At 42.0% G+C, this 11703-nt stretch overlaps 1 long non-coding RNA gene across 1 annotated transcript; it reads left to right on the forward strand.

Annotated features, from left to right (window-relative positions):
• Positions 1-5142: 5142 nt before the first annotated feature.
• On the forward strand, positions 5143-11007 carry LOC142582009 (uncharacterized). Its single transcript, XR_012828355.1, has 5 exons — positions 5143-5237; positions 6872-6934; positions 7366-7419; positions 7596-7667; positions 10906-11007. It is a non-coding gene; the product is annotated as an uncharacterized LOC142582009 (long non-coding RNA).
• Positions 11008-11703: the final 696 nt, after the last annotated feature.

Here is an 11703-nt window from a genome sequence, read left to right on the forward strand (position 1 = left end):
ACTGCATGGATGAAATAATGAGAACCGTCTTGTTAGTACGAAACCTGCTGTGTTCTAAATATGGTTGCAATAAGACGGGAGAATGAATACAGAAAAGCAAAGTGACTATGAAAAGCAACAGTTTGGTGACAGTTCGGGCGGTGTGGCGTCTAGAACTGTGTGAAGCTCAAGGACTAGCTATGACCAAATATTGGAAGTTTCGAATACGAATCGCATATAGCGCGTAAGCTATTTCTGTTTGAAAAATGAATATTTTGTGTTTTGGAATTATGAAACTACATGGATTTTTTAACATCACACTGCTAAACTATTGCGACGGTTCTTCGTCTTCTAACCATATCATCCTAAACAATCAACACTGAAATGATGGCAAATGTTTTCATAGGAATGCACAAAGCAAATGGACAATAGACATTTCGTTTTTCATTTATTGCGCAAGCTCACGGGCAAAACTGTGAGACTTTCTAGTAAATCATTATTTTGTGTTTTCGGAAGTACAAAAATGTAGCATTCGTATCTTTCACGCTGTGACCAGTAATGTATTTTACGTTTGTTTTGCACGGGCATATTTACTTTTCGTTAGAGTGGAGCAGTTGTCGAGCAGCTTTCTCTTTTTCACCACGACGCCTGTTCTTTTTTTTTTATACGACAACCTTTTATATAGAGGTTTTTTTTCAGGTCCATCCTATGCAGCAGCCTATAATTCTTGAAAATCATTTTTGAAAAGACGTCTTGTGTAAGTTTCGGCTGTTTTAATGAAATGAAATGTTTTAAGGACTCACAGTCTTTCATCCGATGCAGTGGAATATAAGAGGGAAACCAGGCCTGCGTATGGGGATTTGTGAATAATGTGTTCAAACATCTTCCATGATTGGGGTGTGAGATATCGGCCTGTAGTTAGACACAATTTGTTTACCACCTGGCTTATACAAAGGCAGGAATTTTGGTGTTTTCATTTAGTTGGTACTTCAACAGATTCTAATGATTTCTGGAATATTATGGTAAGGTACTGAGCTGTCCATAGGGAGTATCTTACAAGGAAAGAATTCGGCATTCCATCTGAACCTGTACACTTTTTGTGTCGAGATTCAAGATCAGGTTTAATACACTATCAGAACTTACGATGTTGCGTAATTTATTAGTTTGCGTATCGCAACTAAGCTTTGGAACTACATATTTATCGAAGGTGAAAAGAGACTAGAAGTAAGAGGTAAAAACGTTAGAAACTACGGTGGGGTCGTTAGTAATAGCGTCGTTAATCTTGAAAGAGCCACTGCGCCTTGCACTAGGTGAGCGTCATGTCCAGAACCTGCGAGAATTTAAGTAGTAGAGGGAGCTGCACTGAAAAATATAAATATTTAGCATTATTATTACTAGTACGAAGTTCCTCCGTGCGCTTTTTACAAAGGAACGCGAAGCGCTGAATTTGAATGCGGTGATTTATGTAGTCCATTGATACAATTTTTCCCCAATGATTCGAGCACTAAGCAGCTATACGAATATTTTATTTGCGTTACAGAGGCCTAAACACCGGTGGAAAAAAATATGATTTTCAAATGTCGAGCCTGCGCGAAAAAAGACGAACCGCAAATCCTTTTTGAAACGAAATATGTTCTATGATATCAACGCACTTACGGACAGGCCGGCAGCTTCTTTGATTCTGAACGCAGGACAGGCTCAGATGCAGCGTCTTTCTATAATGAGTCCGATCCAAAGTGGTTTGGTATATATACCAACTCGAGGAATTTCGAGAATGTTTTTTTTTCCTTTTGACCACAAAGGAAGCCTTCGCCTATGATAATGGTTATTATTACTATGAAATGAGCTGGGTTGACATTACTTTGAAAGAACTATTTAAAACGAGGTCTGTTAGCTCATTCATTTAGACGCATGATGCTACGTATGACTGACATACCTATTTTTTCCTATTTTTCAGCTTGCGACTTTGCGTCAGCGTTATTCTCATAGCAGCGATAACATTTGAAGACGATACAGAATTTTTTTTTTTAAAAGGCGTATGTTCACTGAATTCGTTGATTGTGATACAATATGCGCAGTTTGCTCCACCAGAACAAAGGCTGCTTCACGTACTTAATGAAAAATAGTTATCGTTGACTCTGCTTTCGATTTTGTAGTTTCATGTTTTCGGCTGCTTATGTGACCTTCACAGTTACCTTGGCACGTGCCTATGTATGAATTCATGAAGAATTTCAATTGCGCATGGTTGCTTTCGGATTCCGCGACGCCAGAACTAACGCCGTTTGCTGTCGCCCTTACACCACGGGCGCATGAAAACAGAGACGGAGTAAAATACTTTACCAGCTTTCCTCCAATAAGCAAGCACTTTGAGGAGGTTGGCATGTTAGGCCTGGCGCAAAGCATACAATTTGGTTTTAAATATTGAATGCGCGCAGCTTCTACTTGATAGAAGATTACAGAACGCATTGTTGCTCTTTATTAGGCTCGCATAAGGTTAATCACCTGGTTTCTTCTTAATAAACACAAATAATGCTTAATAGAGGTGGGACTTTTTTTGCAAAGTCTATCATGTTGGCTGATGCACGCGTTCTCTTTTCAAACTGCAGCATGCCACTTCGTTCCAATATTAAAAAAACAGAGCGATTGCCAATGTTGTTAGAGCCGTTCTCGCAGTGTTACATTCACAAAATAACGGACGTTTACATTGTAGAATATATTAAACAACTTAATATGCAGAGTTTTACACTGATGCAATTTTCTTTATTTCGAGAGGATATGGTGCAACTTGTAAGGCATTAGAAGAAAATCAATCAAAATATTCCTGCTCCGTCATGGTTCTGGAACCGTAGCAATATCTTTGGAAATGTATTTTCTGCCACCCAACGGCTGCAGTCTTCAAGTACGCCTGGCGTCACTACAGCTTTTCTTAATGTTTACAGTACGATTCTCGTCATTCTTGGGCAAACCGAAAGCAGGTCGGGAGCATCTGTATATGTTTTACGATCCCAGCACATGGGGCGCTTGAACTTGGTCGTCTATCGCCAAAGCGCTAGGCAGGGGGCAACTGATCGGGCAATGGCTACTCGGATCGTAGGCATCCAATTGAATAGTTCCTGCGCCTGTGTAAGGCTGCTGAGAAGGAAGCACACACAAGAATGAATGAAGCTTTGCATGTTCCGCCTTAGGGTAGATTTCAATTTTTCTGTAGAGCGCGCCGATCCAAAACCAAAATACTGTACCGACAGCATGGCTATATCCATGAGTGATGCTTTCCTGTATTATCGGTCGTCTCCTCTCACTGTTGCGCTTGCTGTTGTGTGGTTTGTACAAGACCATTGGCGTACATTGTCGCGAAGGACATGGCTAAAGGTGGAACAAGTTTGTAACTCCAAAGCCACCTTATGCAACATCAGCAAGGTTCATCACAAGAACGATACAGCAGTGACTTTATACTCTATTCTAAGGCATTCTTGCGAGTGGCAAACGAGAAGAAACGGAACAAATGTGAGTAACACACGCAGGCTCACCCGCCCCAGGCAAATCCAACAGAAGAAAGAAAAACAAACGGAAGGTACACCGTTTTCTTCCTTTTGTTTTTCTTTCTTCGGTTAGATTTGCCTGGGGGCAAGTGAGCCTGCGTGTGTTACAGGAAAGCAGCACTCATGGATGTAGCTATGCTGTCGGTACAGCATTTTGGTTTTGGATCGGCGCGCTCTACAGAAAAATTGAAATCTACCCTCAGGCGGAACATGAGAAGCTTCATTCATTCTTGTGTGTGCTTCCTTCTCAGCAGCCTTACATAGGCGCAGGAACTATTCAACTGGAGGCTTACGATCCGAGTAGCCTTTCCCCGATCAGTTGCCCCCTGCCTAGCGCTTTGGCGATAGACGACCAAGTTCAAGCGCCCCCTGTGCTGGGATCGTAAAACATATACAGATGCTCCCGACCTGCTTTCGATGTGCCCAAGAATGACGAGAATCGTACTGAAAACATTAAGAAAAGCTGAAGTGACGTCAGGCGTACTTGAAGATTGCAGCCGTTGGGTGGCAGAAAATACATTTCCAAAGATATTGCTTCGGTTCGTGAACCAATACGGAGCAGGAATATTTTCATTGATTTTATTCTAATGCCGGGCAAGTTGCATCATATCCTCTTGAAATAGAGAAAATTGCATCAGTGTAAAACTCTGCATATTTAGTTGTTTACTGTATTCTACAATGTAAACGTCCTTTTTATTGTGAACGTAACACTGCGAGAACGGCTATAACAACATTGGCAATCGCTCAGTTTTTTAAAATTTGGAACGAAGTGGCATGCTGCTGTTTGAAAAGAGAACGCGTGCGTCAGCCAACATGATAGACTTTGCAAAAAAAGTCCCACCTCTATTTAGCATTAATTTGTGTTTATTAAGAAGAAACCAGGTGATAAACCTTATGCGAGCTTAACAAAGAGCAACAATGCGTTCTGTAATCTTCTATCTAGTAGAAGCTGCGCGCATCCAATATTTAAAACCAAATTCTATGCTTTGCACCAGGCCTAACATGCCAACCTCCTCAAAGTGCTTGCTTATTGGAGGAAAGCTGGTAAAGTATTTTACTCCGTCTCTGTTTTCATGCGGCCGTGGTGTAAGGGCGACAGCAAACGGCGTTAGTTCTGGCATCGCGGAATCCGAAAGCAACCATGCGCAATCGATATTCTTCATGCATTCATACATAGGCACGTGCCAAGGTAACTCTAAAGGTCACATAAGCAGCCGCAAACATGAAACTACGAAGTGGAAAGCAGAGTCAACGATAACTATTTTTAATTAAGTACGTGAAGCTGCCTTTGTTCTGGTGGAGCCAACTGCGCATAGTGTATAACAATCAACGAATTCAGTGAACATACGCCTTTTAAAAAAATAATTCTGTATCGCCTTCAAATGTTATCGTTGCTATGAGAATAACGCTGACGCAAAGTCGCAAGCTGAAAACTAGGTATGTCAGTCATACGTAGCATCATGCGTCTAAATGAATGAGCTAACAGACCTCGTTTTAAATAGTTCTTTCAAAGTAATGTCAACCCAGCTCATTTCATAGTAATAATAACCATTATCATAGGCGAAGGCTTCCTTTGTGGTCAAAAGGAAAAAAAAAAACATTCTCGAAATTCCTCGAGTTGGTATATATACCAAACCACTTTGGATCGGACTCATTAAAGATAGACGCTGCATCTGAGCCTGTCTTGCGTTCAGAATCAAAGAAGCTGCCGGCCTGTCCGTAAGTGCGTTGATATCATAGAACATATTCCGTTTCAAAAAGGATTTGCGGTTCGTCTTTTTTCGCGCAGGCTCGACATTTGAAAATCATATTTTTTTCCACCGGTGTTTAGGCCTCTGTAACGCAAATAAAATATTCGTATAGCTGCTTAGTGCTCGAATCATTGGGGAAAAATTGTATCAATGGACTACATAAATCACCGCATTCAAATTCAGCGCTTCGCGTTCCTTTGTAAAAAGCGCAAGGAGGAACTTCGTACTAGTAATAATAATGCTAAATATTTCTATTTTTCAGTGCAGCTCCCTCTACTACTTAAATTCTCGCAGGTTCTGGACATGACGCTCACCTAGTGCAAGGCGCAGTGCCTCTTTCAAGATTAACGACGCTATTACTAACGACCCCACCGTAGTTTCTAACGTTTTTACCTCTTACTTCTAGTCTCTTTTCACCTTCGATAAATATGTAGTTCCAAAGCTTAGTTGCGATACGCAAACTAATAAATTACGCAACATCGTAAGTTCTGATAGTGTATTAAACCTGATCTTGAATCTCGACACAAAAAGTGTACAGGTTCAGATGGAATGCCGAATTCTTTCCTTGTAAGATACTCCCTATGGACAGCTCAGTACCTTACCATAATATTCCTGAAATCGTTAGAATCTGTTGAAGAACCAACTAAATGAAAACACCAAAATTCCTGCCTTTGTATAAGCCAGGTGGTAAAAAACTTAGGTCTAACTACAGGCCGATATCTCTCACACCCTAGTCATGGAAGATGTTTGAGCACATTATTAACAAATCCCCATCCGCAGGCCTGGTTTCCCGCTTATATTCCACTGCATCGGATGAAAGAGTGTGAGTCCTTAAAACATTTCATTTCATCAAAACAGCCGAAATATACCCAAGACGTCTTTTCAAAAATGATTTTCAATAATTATTGGCTGCTGCATATGATTGACCTGAAAAAAAAACTCTATATAAAAGGTCGTCTTATAAAAAAAGGAACAGGCGTCGTGGTGAAAAAGAAAAAGCTGCTCGACAACTTCTGCACTCTAACGAAAAGTAAATGTGCCCGTGCAAAACAAACGTAAAATACATTACTGGTCGCAGCGTGAAAGATACGAATGCTACATGCCTATACTTCCGAAAACACAAAATAATGATTTGCGAGAAAGTCTCACAGTTTTGCCCGTGAGCTTGCGCAATGAAATGAAGAACGAAATGCCTATTGTCCATTTGCTTTGTGCATTCCTATGAAAACATTTGCCATCATTTCAGTCTTGATTGTTTAGGATGATATAGTTAGAAGACGAAGAACCGTCGCAATAGTTTAGCAGTGTTATGTTAAGAAATCCATGTATTTCAAAATTCCAAAACACAAAATAATCATTTTTCAAATAGAAATAGCTTACGCGCTATATTCGATTCGTATTCGAAACTTCCAATATTTGGTCATGGCTAGTCCTTGAGCTTCACAGAGTTCTAGACGCCACACCGCCCGAACTGTCACCAAACTGTTGCTTTTCATAGTCACTTTGCTTTTCTGTATTCATTCTCCCGTCTTAGTGCAACCATATTTAGAACACAGCAGGTTTCGTACTAACAAGACGGTTCTCATTATTTCATCCATGCAGCCGCTATGGCCAAGCTGTCTGCACTCCTTCTCCAAGTGGCGTTGAGCGCCGTCTTCGCTCTTGGTGAGTGTACATATTCCATTCTAGCAGTTTTATCTTTCTTAGAGGAATTGCGTTTTGTTCACGAGCGCTCGTCTTTGATCTCGTGCTGTGGTTTGTAATATCTTCAGACGAAACTAATAATTCATAGGCGCAGCGGTAATTTGTTGATGTTGTCCGTTAACTAGGCATAATTTTCAGACACATTAGCGATTGCAAGGATAGTCTATAGAGCAAATTGAGGACGCAATTCATAAAATATGAATGACTGAGCAGCAGGAAATCACGCAAATCAACAATATCATGAAAGATAATAATACTCAAATTAAAGGCACTGGAATTTACATTCTTCCTCACTTAACATGTATGAGATTAGTACATCAGAAACAATCTATTCGGAACAGGAGGTTAACACACGACTTGAATGTTGCACTAATGCTGCATGCTCATTGCAGGGCTTCTCCAGATGGCAGTAGCCCAGGAAGAAATGGCACGAGACCGCCCTTATGGTCAGTTCCGTTGTCAAATTTCTGAATTGATTCTTTCAAATGCATATGCCACAACAGCTCAATAGAGTGAAATATTGCCATGAATAAACGTAAGCCTTAATGTGTATGATATGTAGCGTAAAATATTAAGCTAAACTGACAATGCATCTCTCGCGTACCGCCTTTTTAATAATCAGGGCGCTCTGACAACGTGGAGTAACACCCTGAGAACGCCCCGCAATACGGACGTCTCGACCAGGTGCACTTACGTGAGTTTTTTGATTGTTACACTTTTGTCCATATATAAAAGCACTTTCTAGAGTTCAAGCATTGACCGCAATTGCAAAAGGTTCACTAAAAAAGTCGCAGTTTCACCGGGAAGGTGAAGCATCTGCTCCGACAGCCAATTAGTAGAGCGATTGATACTTAGTAAGAAGAGAAGTTTTATGGGCCGTACAAAGATGTGAACATTCGCTTATTCGAAGACTTAGGATACCCTCTGTCAAAACGCTCACATCGGATAGCGCGGTACGAACAGCGAGCGAAGTGACCTTTGCGCTGCCCAACGCCTTGACGCAAACAGAATGGCGAGAACACAGCACATGCAAGGGTATGAGCCGTCGGCCCATCTAGACTCTATCCCTAGCGCATATCGCATTGACGATAAAGCCCGCGAGCGGACGCGGCATGCAAAGTCGCTGCCGATGTACAAGGGCCCGATAACGCAGAACTATTCCAATAAGTTTCTGTTCCAATCTCCTGACGTCAAATTTGCGTCAACACCGACGCAAGCACCGCGCGGTCACCCGCAGGGTTGTCTGAAGAAACCAATCAAACCCTCTCCTGGTTCATAGGAGGTCACTTTTATTTGCTTGAAAAACGAATAACATTTCATACAGTGAGCTGCTTTTCGTATCTAATTGGCTGCCAAGAGGCGAGGAGAACGCTCAAGGGGAGAGGGATTCGATGAGGCACAGCCAGTGCACTGAAAACTGATAACCAGCCGAAGGGGGTGGTGCCGGCGTCTGCGATTGGTCGGTTTTCTCTTACTTAGCTTGCGGTGGCTGGTCGAAAATCACGGCGGCGTGCAACGGAAATTTCTAAATGACGCTATAACTGGCCCTCAGCAAAGAAGAGTTGGCAGAAAGAGGTGGTAAACGTGCCGAAAGTGCTCAAAAATGTTCCACGGCCACGCAAGAAGTTTCATTATACGCAAATACACCCATGCTCTCCGGCAGGTGCGTGTAGCCAGCGCCTGAGCGATCGACGGCACCCATCTTTTAGTCCTTTCGGGACGCGGCAGCCTGCGGCTATTCAGAAGAAAATTCAATTTTGTTCGGCGTATTAATGCATATTTAATGCGTACGCGTCATTTTGACGCTTTGAGATTTCACGGTTTTTTGACGTCGCGTTACAGGCAGGCGCAGTGGGTGCACCCCGAAAACTTTTGACCAATAGCCGGGCGCTAATGACGAAAAGCGCCGAATCACAAATAACTGTTTTTTTTTTTTCTGTCAAATCATGGATAATCAGTGTGTACACATCACATCATATGGGGAGGTATCGCGGTTTTGGTGATATCGCGTGACAGACAGGTGAAGTGGGGGTGGTCAAAAAAAAGTTTTGACCAATCGTGGAGGGGTGACAGCAGTAATGGAATAGAATAGTTTGGAATAGTTTTACCTTATAGCGCCCCAACAATCCCATCCAATTACGCATCCTTCCTTCCCTTGCCCCTGTACCTCATGGGTGACGGAAGCCGGCACGCTTCCTCCACACTTTTGTCCCTTGCGCACACAAGATTGAACCTCCCCCTCGGCTACTTCCACTCGCACATACCCCCGCCGCACGGCAATGCTCTTAACAGGCTTTGAATTTATGAGAAATATCAGACTGACCGCCACGGCGAGAACGACGGCAAAAATGCGCCATGAACGTGCAGCGAATGCTACGGACATAACATCACGCAGTAGTGCATCAATAATCAAAGCGACACCGCCAAAGGTTGTGGATTTTGCCTCCTCGAAATACAGAAAATTATCTGGAAGCATTACTTGCGCATTCTGAAAAAAAAAAAAACGCCAGGACATATGTAGCAGCATATGATTCGATACATTATTTATCAACAACTTCAACCCTCATAGGAAGTGGTAACTGTTTATGAGACAAGAAATACTTGTGAATCATACATCCGTGTAAAGTCAAAGGTCGGATATTGGAGATGTCGGCTCATCTGTTACTGTTTACAAGGCCTACCATCTAAGCGTGCAAAGGAAGGGCCGGCGCACATGGGTGTACATTGCTCGTTTCCGGCCATCTTTATTTCACGTAACTGACAAAAAACTTGGCTTACCTACAGGTAGCTGAAGTTTTGAAGAAACGCTACCTTCTGGTAGCCTTTCTCAAAGTGAGATACATTGACAAAGGATGGTCAACTGCTATGAAGACGCGTAAGCGGGCATATTGCGTGGTGTTCTTTCTTTTTGTGTTTCCCGGGCTTCCGCACTAAGCTGACACCTAATACCTAATATCAATACCTAATAGATAGAAAGAGAGAAAGTGTTTATTCGGACAGTTTGCAACCGCTCTGCAACATTTCTCATAGAATTTGTTGCTTTGCTTCGTTGGTTCAGACGCCGGCCACTTAATCTTGACTAATCATCAAGTTAGGCAAAATACAAAAGACAGCGTGACAACACAGATACAAAAGGGAGTAACATGGATTTGGTGGCGGCATCTTAGAGTGCATGGGAATATTTTTAATATCGGGATAAAATTAGCAGGAACTCCTCTCTCTCTCTTTCTCTCTTTCTCTCGCTCTCTTTCTCTCTCTCTCTCTCTCTCTCTATATATATATATATATATATATATATATATATATATATATATATATATATATATATATATATATATATATATATATATATATATATATATACAGAGAGAGAGAGAGAGTGACAGAGAGAGGAGTTTGATATGAATGAGAGACGATATGAACAAGAACCCACTGCACTTGGCAGCCCGCTGTCATGATATTTGAAGCCACCACACACTGACGCGAAGTACACCATAGGGGAAATCATTTAAAGCTCCGAACAGAAGTACACAAATAACAAACAAATGACAGCGAAAGTGGACCAAAAACAATGTTTAGGACAGGACACCTACAAGCGTTTTATGTGTAATGCGAAGACGAGGTTTCATATTGTTGGCGTTGTTGTAGGATGTTTTGAGGGTACAACAACAATATGAACCCACATATTCGCATTACGCTTGCTGTCCTTTTATAAATTCCGCTAACGCCAGCGCTCTATTCCCGTACACTTTCTGGAACATTATGTTTCTCAACTGAAACTAACAATGTGAGTGTTATTCAGCGCAACAATTTTCCTAGTTATTTATTTGTCACTTGTTTATTTCAAATGCGAACTGCAAGTAATATAGTTTCATGACAAAATATAATAAATCTTTAAAATTTTAGCTCTGAGCATGTGCTTCTTTTTGCAGGTTGCAGGATGCTTGCTAAATAGCCCAGGACATATGAAGACTTGCAGAAGTGGACAATAACTAAAGCCATCCTGCACCAATAAAATTTTTAGGAAATCCGCTTTCAAGTGACACGTCTCACTCAATTAGTTGTCATGATGCTCGCTTAAACTATCTAAAGCTGTTTTATTATTTGATGCGCGGCTTCTTGCATTACATGCTGTTACTGCTCAACACGGCAAAAGGCATTCCTTAGGTGCTTGCGACGATGCACCCCTCCTTCATCAGCGTCGGTCAACGCGTCGACGCCGATTGGCGCGTACTGTTGACGGGACAACAACGAAGCTCTCTTCAATGTGACAAAGGCCCCTAGATTTTGTAGACGCGGTAACAACCGTGAAGGGTTGCTGCAAGCTCGCCGTCAGTGAGACCTCACTAGCTGAAAAAGGGCTCGGCGAATATGATTGGCCGAGATACAGACACGGTATTCAATTATCTGGCCCCCTAGGGAAGACGAGTGCATTAAAAGTGGACACAATGATACAGTGGGAAGGCTGGTGTGGCCTGATGTGACCTCAGATATTTCCACTGTTCCTGGTAGGAGTCGGCTTTAGTATCTGCGACCAAAGTAAATAATTTAAAATAAACCTTTCTTCTATCTCTCCTATTCCCGCAAGTACTAGTTAATGTACCTGGTGGATCACTGGCTTAAGTGCTAGCCCAAGTCTCAACGCTTGGCACAGCAGTATGAATAGTGTGTACTCGATCCTGCGCTGTTATAACCTTCAATTAGAGCTTTTTTCAACACGAGAGTCCCGA

Source organism: Dermacentor variabilis, chromosome 5 (genome assembly GCF_050947875.1).
Source record: "Dermacentor variabilis isolate Ectoservices chromosome 5, ASM5094787v1, whole genome shotgun sequence".
Taxonomy (NCBI): domain Eukaryota; kingdom Metazoa; phylum Arthropoda; class Arachnida; order Ixodida; family Ixodidae; genus Dermacentor; species Dermacentor variabilis.